Raw genomic sequence first — 12,217 nt, forward strand, 5'->3', positions numbered from 1 at the left:
TATTTCTAAAGCATCTATCACTAAGTGCAAACTCAGAGAAATGCTGCCTGAGAACATAGTAATGCTGTTACGTGGGTCATGTTAACCAGGCCTGTTGGTTTTGTAGACAGACTATCTCAAAATGTCACAATGCCATATACACATATATAACAATGGAACAGGTATCACTGCGATAGTGTAACTGGCCACCAAGTGGCACCATTGGAATAGATCAGTCCACTCACAATCAGAGCTGGTCTAAAAAGATTTGCTTAAACTTTTTTTTCAATCAAGAGATACCATTTCCATGAAATTTCAGTTTTGATTACACTGACAGGTTTTCACAAAAATTTCATCAGGAAGTTTTCTCTGGGTCATAATGATTGGGTGAGCGGGTGGGAGGTGAGAAGGGACAGAATAAGAGAGAAAGCATACAACACAGCAGAACAGCCAATAGCTTGGTGATGAGGGCATTCTCAATCAACTTTCAAGTCCCTGTGTCTCTTTCCTGTGTTTTTTCACTTAAAAAAAGGTCTTAGCTTTGTTTCATGTTGGAATGAAAGCAAATACCAAAACCCCAATTATTCACAAAACAAAATGATTGTTTTCTAGCCAGTTTTACTCCTACTCTTCCAATTAGATACAAGTGAAAAGTAAATTGTGTAATAATGAAGCGTTCAGAACATTCAGACATTCAGAACCTAACATCACTACTAAATTGATGCACTTGTAGCATATCATAGCCAAGCATTTGAATAAAAGCAGTGTGCTCTCTGAATGCAATCATAAAAGGGTGTTTTACATGCTCCTCAGGCTATGAACTGTCTTTCTTGGTGTGTTTACCAAAGTTGAACATATTGTCAATACTTAGCAAAAAATACTCTTCTCGTATTTACTATAAGAATATATGAGAGAAATCCTCTCTTAGGCAATTAAGGATAGGAAAATCTTTGTCTAGTTAAAATGAGTATGCACAATATTACAGATATAAACAAGATTACTGACAAGCTATCACATGTGATGGATAATAATTCAGTATTTTTCCAAAAGTTTTACATATCATTATTCCCTTCACGGATTAAAATCAAACTGGCAGAGAATAAGCATGAATACACTCACTGCAGGGAGTAGGAATGTTTCTTGTGCAATTGTGTGAAGACATTTACAGAAAGAAACAATCCCCTTTAATCTCACTGTTCTTTCAAATAGATTGAGGAACCCACTGACTGGGTTAATTGTGTCAAAAAGACAAACTATGCTGCTCCCATATGTGCATGGATCCTGAGGCTCTGAATATTAATTTTAGAGAAGCTTTATCTGATATCAAGACAAGAAGAAATAACAGGAGCTTGTTATGTTTCAAAGCTAAGGGCTTGTCTACACTTAAAACACCACAGAGGCACAGCTACACTGCTGTAGTGCTTCAGTGTAGACACTACCTGGACCAATGGAAGGAACTCCCCTAATGGCATAGGTAATCCATCTCCCTCAGAGGCAATAGCTAGGCTGACGGAAAAATTCTTCCATCAACTTAGCACTGTCTACACAGGGACTTAGGTCGGCTTAACTGCACGGCTCAGGGGTGTGGATTTTTCACTCCCCTGGCCAGTGCAATTTTCTAGTGTAGACCAGGCCTAAATATCTTGCTTTGCTCCTGGCAGCTAAAGTTTAACAGAGTGCAAAGATGTGCATATTAAGTATGTTTGGAAATATTTGTTTTCAACAATTACTGTTTAGTATAAATATTAAAGCTCTTGAAATATTTTACACAATGTAAATATGAAGAACTAGGAAGCAGACAGTTGTAAACTGATTATGATATTTTTGTGGGTCTGAGTAAATAACAACATAATGGTAGGTTAATCAAAGTACTTTAAAGAATTCAGCCCTATAGATTGATGCTAAAGAGGAAAATGTGTCAGTGCGTGAAATAACATTGCCAGAAAAAAAAATTAGTTGTCTGCTACATTTATTGTTTTTCTTTAACACTCTTATGCACTGACCTTGGTGTGCTATGTATGAATTTAGCTGAGCCAAAATAAAAATGCTTCTTTAATAATTCATGATATATTGAAAACGTTTCTCTGGGATATACCAAAAATTCTGGACTCCACCAGTGTATCATTCTGTTCCTAAATACTGATGGGGACTGCTGCTACGACTGCAAATTCCCCACCTGATGAGTGGTCAGAGTGGAATGCCAGATTAGCTTGTGGACAGGTCAGAGGACCACTGGAATCAGAGAAAGCTGCATAACTCAGATCTTTCTTATGCCTTCAGCTGCCTGTGGGCAAAAAGAAGTACCTCCTTGTGACCACCTCAGTCTTCCTGCCTTGCTCTCACAGCAGACCACAGCTCGTGTGTTCTTAGGGCTGTAGGTTCAAGTTTTCTCTGCCCTCATGGCACAAGAAATTGTGCAACCTGCCCTACAGAGCCATCAGTGAATACCCCCTTCAACAACTAATGGGCAGAAGCCAAAACAAAGAGGGGATGGGGGAAATGGACAATAAGAAAGTGCCTATTTTTCTGAAACATATCAGGAGATGACCTGGGTGGGATGAAGGTGGACCCAATCCACCAAACACCACACAAGGATGGGGATTGAAGAGAGTAAGTGGGAACCTGATGTTAAGGTCTTTTTAAAACACTGATTTAGAAACAATTTTAAGGACCATTTAAGATGTCTGCGTAAGCTAAATATCACCAACGTCTATTTTTGCAGCAGGGATTGTGAGAGTGTCTTTACTGCCTGCATGCCTTTTGACCAGTATCAAAGGAATCTCATGTACGGTCTCATCGGACTTATGCTTTATCGAGGAAGGTTGCTATTTGGGGCCCTTTTTTGTTGGAAACATTTCTATTTACACAGATAACACTTTTCAGAGTAGCAGCCGTGTTAGTCTGTATTCGCAAAAAGAAAAGGAGTACCCGTGGCACCTTAGAGACTAACAAATTTATTAGAGCATAAGCTTTCGTGAGCTACAGCTCACTTCATCGGATGCATTTGGTGGAAAAAGCAGAGGAGAGATTTATATACACACACACAGAGAACATGAAACAATGGGTTTATCATACACACTGTAAGGAGAGTGATCACTTAAGATAAGCCATCACCAGCAGCAGGGGGGGGAAAGGAGGAAAACCTTTCATGGTGACAAGCAAGGTAGGCTAATTCCAGCAGTTAACAAGAATATCAGAGGAACAGTGGGGGGGGGGGGTGGGAGGGAGAAATACCATGGGGAAATAGTTTTACTTTGTGTAATGACTCATCCATTCCCAGTCTCTATTCAAGCCTAAGTTAATTGTATCCAGTTTGCAAATTAATTCCAATTCAGCAGTCTCTCGTTGGAGTCTGTTTTTGAAGCTTTTTTGTTGAAGTATAGCCACTCTTAGGTCTGTGATCGAGTGACCAGAGAGATTGAAGTGTTCTCCAACTGGTTTTTGAATGTTATAATTCTTGACGTCTGATTTGTGTCCATTCATTCTTTTACGTAGAGACTGTCCAGTTTGGCCAATGTACATGGCAGAGGGGCATTGCTGGCACATGATGGCATATATCACATTGGTAGATGCGCAGGTGAACGAGCCTCTGATAGTGTGGCTGATGTGATTAGGCCCTATGATGGTATCCCCTGAATAGATATGTGGACAGAGTTGGCAACGGGCTTTGTTGCAAGGATAGGTTCCTGGGTTAGTGGTTCTGTTGTGTGGTGTGTGGTTGCTGGTGAGTATTTGCTTCAGATTGGGGGGCTGTCTGTAAGCAAGGACTGGTCTGTCTCCCAAGATCTGTGAGAGTGATGGCTCGTCCTTCAGGATAGGTTGTAGATCCTTGATGATGCGTTGGAGAGGTTTTAGTTGGGGGCTGAAGGTGATGGTTAGTGGCGTTCTGTTGTTTTCTTTGTTGGGCCTGTCCTGTAGTAGGTGACTTCTGGGTACTCTTCTGGCTCTGTCAATCTGTTTCTTCACTTCAGCAGGTGGGTATTGTAGTTGTAGGAATGCATGATAGAGATCTTGTAGGTGTTTGTCTCTGTCTGAGGGGTTGGAGCAAATGCGGTTATATCGTAGCGCTTGGCTGTAGACAATGGATCGAGTGGTATGATCTGGATGAAAGCTAGAGGCATGTAGGTAGGAATAGCGGTCAGTAGGTTTCCGATATAGGGTGGTGTTTATGTGACCATCGCTTATTAGCACCGTAGTGTCCAGGAAGTGGATCTCTTGTGTGGACTGGTCCAGGCTGAGGTTGATGGTGGGATGGAAATTGTTGAAATCATGGTGGAATTCCTCAAGAGCTTCTTTTCCATGGTTCCAGATGATGAAGATGTCATCAATGTAGCGCAAATAGAGTAGGGGCATTAGGGGACGAGAGCTGAGGAAGCGTTGTTCTAAGTCAGCCATAAAAATGTTGGCATACCGTGGGGCCATGCGGGTACCCATCGCAGTGCCGCTGATTTGAAGGTATACATTGTCACCAAATGTGAAATAGTTATGGGTCAGGACAAAGTCACAAAGTTCAGCCACCAGGTTAGCCGTGACAGTATCGGGGATACTGTTCCTGACGGCTTGTAGTCCATCTTTGTGTGGAATGTTGGTGTAGACGGCTTCTACATCCATAGTGGCTAGGATGGTGTTTTTAGGAAGATCACCAATGGACTGTAGTTTCCTCAGGAAGTCAATGGTGTCTCGAAGATAGCTGGGAGTGCTGGTAAAGAAGGGCCTGAGGAGGGAGTCTACATAGCCAGACAATCCTGCTGTCAGGGTGCCAATGCCTGAGATGATGGGGCGTCCAGGATTTCCAGGTTTATGGATCTTGGGTAGCAGATAGAATACCCCAGGTCGGGGCTCCAGGGGTGTGTCTGTGCGGATTTGTTCTTGTGCTTTTTCAGGGAGTTTCTTGAGCAAATGCTGTAGTTTCTTTTGGTAACTCTCAGTGGGATCAGAGGGTAATGGCTTGTAGAAAGTGGTGTTGGAGAGCTGCCTAGTAGCCTCTTGTTCATACTCTGACCTATTCATGATGACGACAGCACCTCCTTTGTCAGCCTTTTTGATTATGATGTCAGAGTTGTTTCTGAGGCTGTGGCTGGCACTGTGTTCTGCATGGCTGAGGTTATGGGGTAAGCGATGCTGCTTTTCCACAATTTTAGCTCGTGCACGTCGGCGGAAGCAGTCTATGTAGAAATCCAGGCTGCTGTTTCGACCTTCAGGAGGAGTCCACCCAGAATCCTTCTTTTTGTAGTGTTGGCAGGAAGGTCTCTGTGGGTTAATATGTTGGTCAGAGGTGTGTTGGAAATATTCCTTGAGTCTGAGACGTCGAAAATAGGATTCTAGGTCACCACAGAACTGTATCATGTTCGTGGGGGTGGAGGGGCAAAAGGAGAGGCCCCGAGATAGGACAGATTCTTCTGCTGGGCTAAGAGTATAGTTGGATAGATTAGCAATATTGCTGGGTGGGTTACGGGAACCATTGTTGTGGCCCCTTGTGGCATATAGTAGTTTAGATAGCTTAGTGTTCTTTTTCTTTTGTAGAGAAGCAAAGTGTGTTTTGTAAATGGCTTGTCTAGTTTTTGTAAAGTCCAGCCACGAGGAAGTTTGTGTGGAAGGTTGGTTCTTGATGAGAGTATCCAGTTTTGAGAGCTCATTCTTAATCTTTCCCTGTTTGCTGTAGAGGATGTTGATCAGGTGGTTCCGCAGTTTCTTTGAGAGTGTGTAGCACAAGCTGTCAGCATAGTCTCTGTGGTATGTAGATTGTAATGGATTTTTTACCTTCAGTCCTTTCGGTATGATGTCCATCTGTTTGCATTTGGAGAGGAAGATGATGTCTGTCTGTATCTGTGCGAGTTTTTTCATTAAGTTGACAGATTTCCACTCTATACGGCTAAATTCAGTGCCTTGCATAATGACAGGTTTCAGAGTACACTAGGGGGAGCCCTTGCACTCGCATAATAAAACATTGCTCTGTCTAGTTTTTCATCTTGGTGAGAGCTAGCAAGCACCCATTACTTGATGAGTGCTAGTAAACACTCGTTACGATTCAATGGGAGTTGTAGGTGTTCAGCCCTACTGGAACCGTTGCCTCAGAAAAACAGATGGGCAGCATGGCCTGAAGAACAGCAGGGTATTTTGGACAAATCTAGGAGGACTGAATTCCAAAGTCAAAGGCCTCTCACAAAGAATGTCCTGTTGCTGCTTTCCACCCTGCTAAGCCAAGGAACTCAGACTCAAGTGCCTCCACTGAACACAACTAAGGCAATTTCACACAGGAAGGAGGAATCTCTCAGGCAAGCAGGACAAGTGATTTAGGGCTTGTCAACGGTGCCACACAGTTCAGAGTCCGGAGGTGTGAATAGCAGTGCACAACGAAGTGCGTTGTAACTCCCCAAGGGGAGGCAGCGGTCGTGAACAAAAAAGTACCTAGTTTGCATAAATGGAGTCTTCTTCAAACATTATTACATAAATGAAAACTAGGAATCCGTCAGTTCATGCCTGCCATGTCAACATCGGGGAGTTACAATGTAGCACTTTGGTGCGCACTGCAATTTGCACCCCCATAGTCTGAACTGCAGGGCAGTGTAGAAGTAGCCTTAAAGTTGTAGAGGCCAGAATTTATAGTTTAAAGTATATTCAGAAACAAAAAGGCAACCAATATACATTACAGACCCCTGATGCCACATGCTTCTAGTGGGAAACACTACTGAACAAGAGACACACCCTTGTTTTGGAATGGATTTAAAGTATAACCCAATGGGGGTTGTACTGCAGCACAAATTATAAATTTAAATAACAGAACAAAGGTTTGGATGCTCTGTCAAAGGATTCAGAGTGGTAGCCATGTTAGTCTGTATCAGCAAAAAAACCGAGAAGTACTTGTGGCACCTTAGAGACTAACAAATTTATTTGGGCATAAGCTTTCGTGGGCTAAAACCCACTTCATCGGACGCATGCAATAGAAAATACAATAGGAAGATATATATACACAGAGAACATGAAAAAATGGGTGTTGCCATACCAACCGTAATGAGACTAATCAATTAAGGTGGGCTATTATCAGCAGGAGAAAAAAAACCTTTTGGAGTGATAATCAGGATGACCCATTTCAAAAGCTGACAAGAAGGTGCGTATAACAGTAGGAGAAAAATTAGCATGGGGAAATAGTTTTTACTTTGTATAATGACCCATCTACTCCCAGTCTTTATTCAGGCCTAATTTAATGGTGTCCAATTTGCAAATTAATTCCAATTCTGCAGTTTCTCATTGGCGTCTGTTTTTGAAGTTTTTTGTTGGAGAGTTGCAACTTTTAAGTCTGAAATTGAGTGACCAGGGAGGTTGAAGTGTTCTCTGACTGTTTTTTTGAATGTTATAATTCTTGACATCTGATTTGTGTCCATTTATTCTTTTGCGTAGAGACTGTCCAGTTTGGCCAATGTACCTGGCAGAGGGGCATTGCTGGCACATGAGGGCATATATCACATTGGTAGATGTGCAGGTGAACGAGCCTCTGATGGTGTGGCTGATGTGATTAGGTCCTATGATGATATCCCCTGAATAGATATGTGGACACAGTTGGCAATGGGCTTTGTTGCAAGGATAGGTTCCTGGGTCAGTGGTTTTGTTGTGTGGTGTGTGGTTGCGGGTGAGTATTTGCTACAGGTTGGGGGGCTGGCTGTAACCGAGGAATGGCCTCTCTCCCAAGATCTGTGAGGGTGATGGGTGGTCCTTCAGAATAGGTTGTAGATCCTTGATGATGCACTGGAGAGGTTTTAGTTGGGGGCTGACAGAAAGCTTGCCACATCTCCTAGTTGATTCCCTCAGTCAACTAATATTGTTTACCTCATATCTAGATTATGAGCCTCAACCAGTTTGCCCTAATCCAGGCCTTAATCTCTACCATACAGTGGGCCAAGTGCTCAGCTGCAATAGCTAGATCTTATGATACAACTGAGTGTCGATGTCCATGTAGTGAAGACACCACAGACCATTTTCCCCTCACTAGCCCTTCCAACAACCCCATATACACACTGAACAAGAGAGGGAGACAAGATGGAACTTTGTGGAACACAACCTGAAAGCACACTCAGGAGGAAAGAGCTACTGCCCAAACCTATCTTCTGGGAATGCTATTGTACAAAAGCATTCCCAGAACATCATCAGAAACTGCTTGATATTGGATTCCCTTCCTTGTGAAGAGAGATTTGAGAAGATTAATAACTAATAATTAATATTTTGTGGATGATTCAACTCCAAGTAGTTGGAATATAGGTCAAATACACATCAAAGAGTTTTTACCTTCAAGTGAATGTCAGGGGATGCATTCTGTGATGGTTTTACTTGATAAGAACATAATGGCTCTTTTGATGGCTACATTTGACACATTAAACATTTCAAAACCATGTCAGCAATAGGTGTACATACCAGGCCAGCAAAGTATTTCTCTGGCTCTTTGGAATAAAAATGTTCTTGGCAAATGAAACATATCATTTCCTTGTTTGAAATAATTGGGGTTCTCGCTCAAAAAATATGGCCAAAATTTTCAATCTACTTTTAAGCCCTTAAAATCCATGTTAACTTACATAAGTGGCCTGATTGTTCAAAGACAATGTTCTGAATCGGAATGAAAACTAAAAAAAGTCAAAATTTCCCACAAAACAATTTTGGAAAAAAATAATTTGGGATCAGTCAAAATGTTCCATTTCAATGAAATTGAAATGTTTCTTTTCATTGCTGACTTTTGAAAAGAATAAAATATAAATTTCACAATGAAAAATCATTTTAAAATGATCAAAACTTTCTATTCCAATAGAGGTTGAAACTGAGCATTTTTAACCTTGCTGAAATACTTTGCTTCCATTCTTTTGAAAACAAAATTGTCAAAAGTGACACATTCCCATGGAAAGTTTTGATGTCAACAAAATGACTTTTTCCCCACAGAAAAATCTTCCATTGGAAAATATTTGATCAGTTCTACTGCTCACCCACTGAGGTCAAAACGCACACATTTGAAAATATTACCTATCTCACTAACTCCCAGAAACTGCTCCACCCACACAGGAAAAGGAAAGATGAGCTCAGGATGAGATCTATCTCTTGCCTCCATCCATCCCTCAAGTATCCTGTTTCAGACTTGCAATTCTGCATCCTCAAAACAATCCATGTATCAGTTCCTGCAGTTTGATCAGCTGGGATCTGTAGGTTTTTTCAGTGAGTATATTCATTATGCTTCTGTACAATGTTACAGGAGACTCTCAGTTTTCTGGTAAATATGAGATTTTAATCTGCCTCAACTAAAGTTTTACTTGAAACATGCCTGGTACTTTTTGTAATCTCAAAAACAATCTTTGTATTCTGAAGTCTGTTCCATTCAAAGGCTTTTTTAATGATAGCTTCTAAGGCTTTATGGTCAGTTTCTATCTCATTGTTTATGGTGACAACATGCTGATGAAAACCATTCACATCCTACATTTCTTTTTATTGCTAGATTCATGCAGGATTTAAAATCATGCTTATCTGCCCCCTGAGTTATCCCATTTTGATTTAGAGGCACAGTGGGTCAGATTCTAGGGTCCAGCTGAACTTCATATAATGTAAGTCAGAAGGAGTGTATCGGAAGCGCAAAGATGGCATTATGCTCTTCTGGTCCTGAGTCTATATTGTGTGAGGTCTGTCCACCAGTTAGAGCAGTTCAGGCTGCTCAGATTTATGTCAACTGCAAATGATCTCAAGGGCCAAAACAGCAGCCAAGAATCAATGCACTTTCAGGATGTCCCATCTATGCCCCCTTCCCCTGCTAAGCCAGCAATTGGCCGCTGAGCGTGTACAAGCCTCTATGATGAAGGATCCCCGTTGAATTGGGGTGAACCTACTCAGGCAGGTCAAAATGGTTGTTTAGCCAGATTTTAATGTTGGGCCCAAGTGCAAGTTCCATTAGAGTTTAAGCAGCAATGCCCACTTGAATACCGCACCTTAGAATCTGGCTCAGAGAATCCATAACCAATACTATGGGTGGGCAAGATTTTTGCCATTCATAAACAAAGCATAATGATGATTTATATCTATTTTCCCCCAAACCAAGACTTCATGAGCTAATCTCCAATGAAGTCTTGGTTTGCATTTAAGAAAAACAACACACCAACATTCACTCTCTTTCACAGATATCTGTGCACTTAACATTTGTCAGAAATTAAATGAAGATGAAAAATCATTCTAACAACAGGTTGACTATCTCAGGTTTTATACTGCTGCCCATCATCGTAGTATCTGAGCACCTTCCATGAAAAATCAATAGCCATAGCAAAATTCCTAGTGAATTTTATGCTGAGTCTCTGGCACTAGAGAGGCTGAAGTTGAAAAAGACAACACAAAGACAACTGATTTTGTGCATCCCTTTGGAAGCGTCTGATGACAAGTATCTGCCAGCACCAACTGTAAAACTGCCTCTACCTGGTGGAAACCCTGAGGACAGGAGATATCAACTGCTCCTGCCCCTTCCCTTCATAAAGGAATTCCCCCCCTGTAGTTCAAGGAGCCGGCTAACTGAAAGACACATAAATTACACCTTCTTCAGAATCTTTGAATCCAGCTCTGTGTGGTAAATTTTAGCCAGTTGCAACTGAAACAGCTGAAAGTTATAAACTCCTGGAAATGGAATTAATAATGGAAAAGCTTCAGGCAGACACCCAGAGTGTTGCTGCAAGGTGCCAGCATCACAACAGAATGGACCTTCCATATCTAATTTTACCAGTCTGTGTCACAGAAGCAGTATTATGACTGCAATAAACACTAAGTGACCTCTATAAATGTTTCATATGTCATATAACTGGTGTCAATAAAAAGTTGCAGTCAGCTAATGAAACATGCCAACTCTCCAATCTGCTGCCTTACTGACCTTGAGATTTCCCTATAAAAGGTATTAAAAGAAAAAAAAGGTGTGACATGGCGCCTATAGTTTAGCTCTGGATGGTGTGATTTGTGTGCCATCTTAATGGGCCTAGATTAAAAATCTTATGAAATGATAAAGTATTTTTGTGGAAGGTGCTGGCACCCACTGAAGTTAAAGATGAATTCCAGTTTCATTCTCATTTTTCAGTTGTTTGTCACTTTCTTTTTTTTTTTAAACAAAGTTCCTATTGGGATAAAATTGTCCGTGCTGATGCTCAACTCAAGAGTGAAATTATGTTTTTTGAGTGAAATGGGATAAACCTTTGAATTCTTCAAGCATTAAAAAAAGCGCTTTTCCCAATATAATATGATTGGGTATTTTGTGCTATCTCCAGCAAGCTAAAAACTTCAAAGTTGGCTTGTTTTGTACATGTACATCTCATAGAGGTGTAAATCAGTGTAACACAGCTAAAGTCAATGTGGCTACACAGGTGTACCTGAGAAGAATCTAGCCTTCTGACTATAGAAGTAGTAAGTGGCCTCTCAGGAAGGACTTTGGGGGATTTCACTCCACATCTTCAGGGAGTCCCTTCTCTGATGTTCTAATGTGGGGTAGGTCCTCTCTCAGATGAGCAGTTAGAGGTGCTTTAGCCTGAAAACTTGCAAGGCCAAATTTGCAATGCTATTTAGGCACTTAGTGGGATTTACAAAAGTGCCTAAGCAGGTTAGACACCTCACTTTCTTGAAAGGTGCCTAACCTAATCTGGCCCTCAGAACCTCTCTGGTTGACAGTTTCATTCTGGAGATCAGGAGGTATGGGGAGAACTCACAGAGCCACTGCTGCTCTGATACTGATGAGCAGGCCACCCTTCTTTCTGACTATTAAAGTATCAGCCAAAAGGGAGCAGAAGAAAAATCATGTAGATTCCAAAAACTGGTGAATGAAGAAGAAGGTCTCCCAGTGTGGCAGAATCGATGGTCTTTAAAAACTTGCACATCCAGAAACACCTTCAGGTATTTTTCCACTTGATTCAGCATTTAGAAAAAAGAATATGAGAAGCTTGCTCTGATGACAAGCTCCTCTAGTTTTCATACAATCTCTATTTCTTTTTGTTGGTTCCCTTTATGTTGGATCCTTGAAATCTCTTACAAACATGCACTAAAACTTAATGGCAGAAGATGGCCAGATTTGAAATGAAGGTCCTGTTCAGCGAGACTGCTCACATAAGTGTGGGAGACGACTTAAACATTTCTCCTTTAAATTCCACAACCCTCATAAGTGGCAGTATGCGCTCTGAACACGAGGCAGAATTTGATAGCTACAGATAAATAAAACCTTAGCCTCTCCAGAGATTTGTTCTTTGTAGTC

Source organism: Dermochelys coriacea, chromosome 5 (genome assembly GCF_009764565.3).
Source record: "Dermochelys coriacea isolate rDerCor1 chromosome 5, rDerCor1.pri.v4, whole genome shotgun sequence".
Lineage (NCBI taxonomy): Eukaryota > Metazoa > Chordata > Testudines > Dermochelyidae > Dermochelys > Dermochelys coriacea.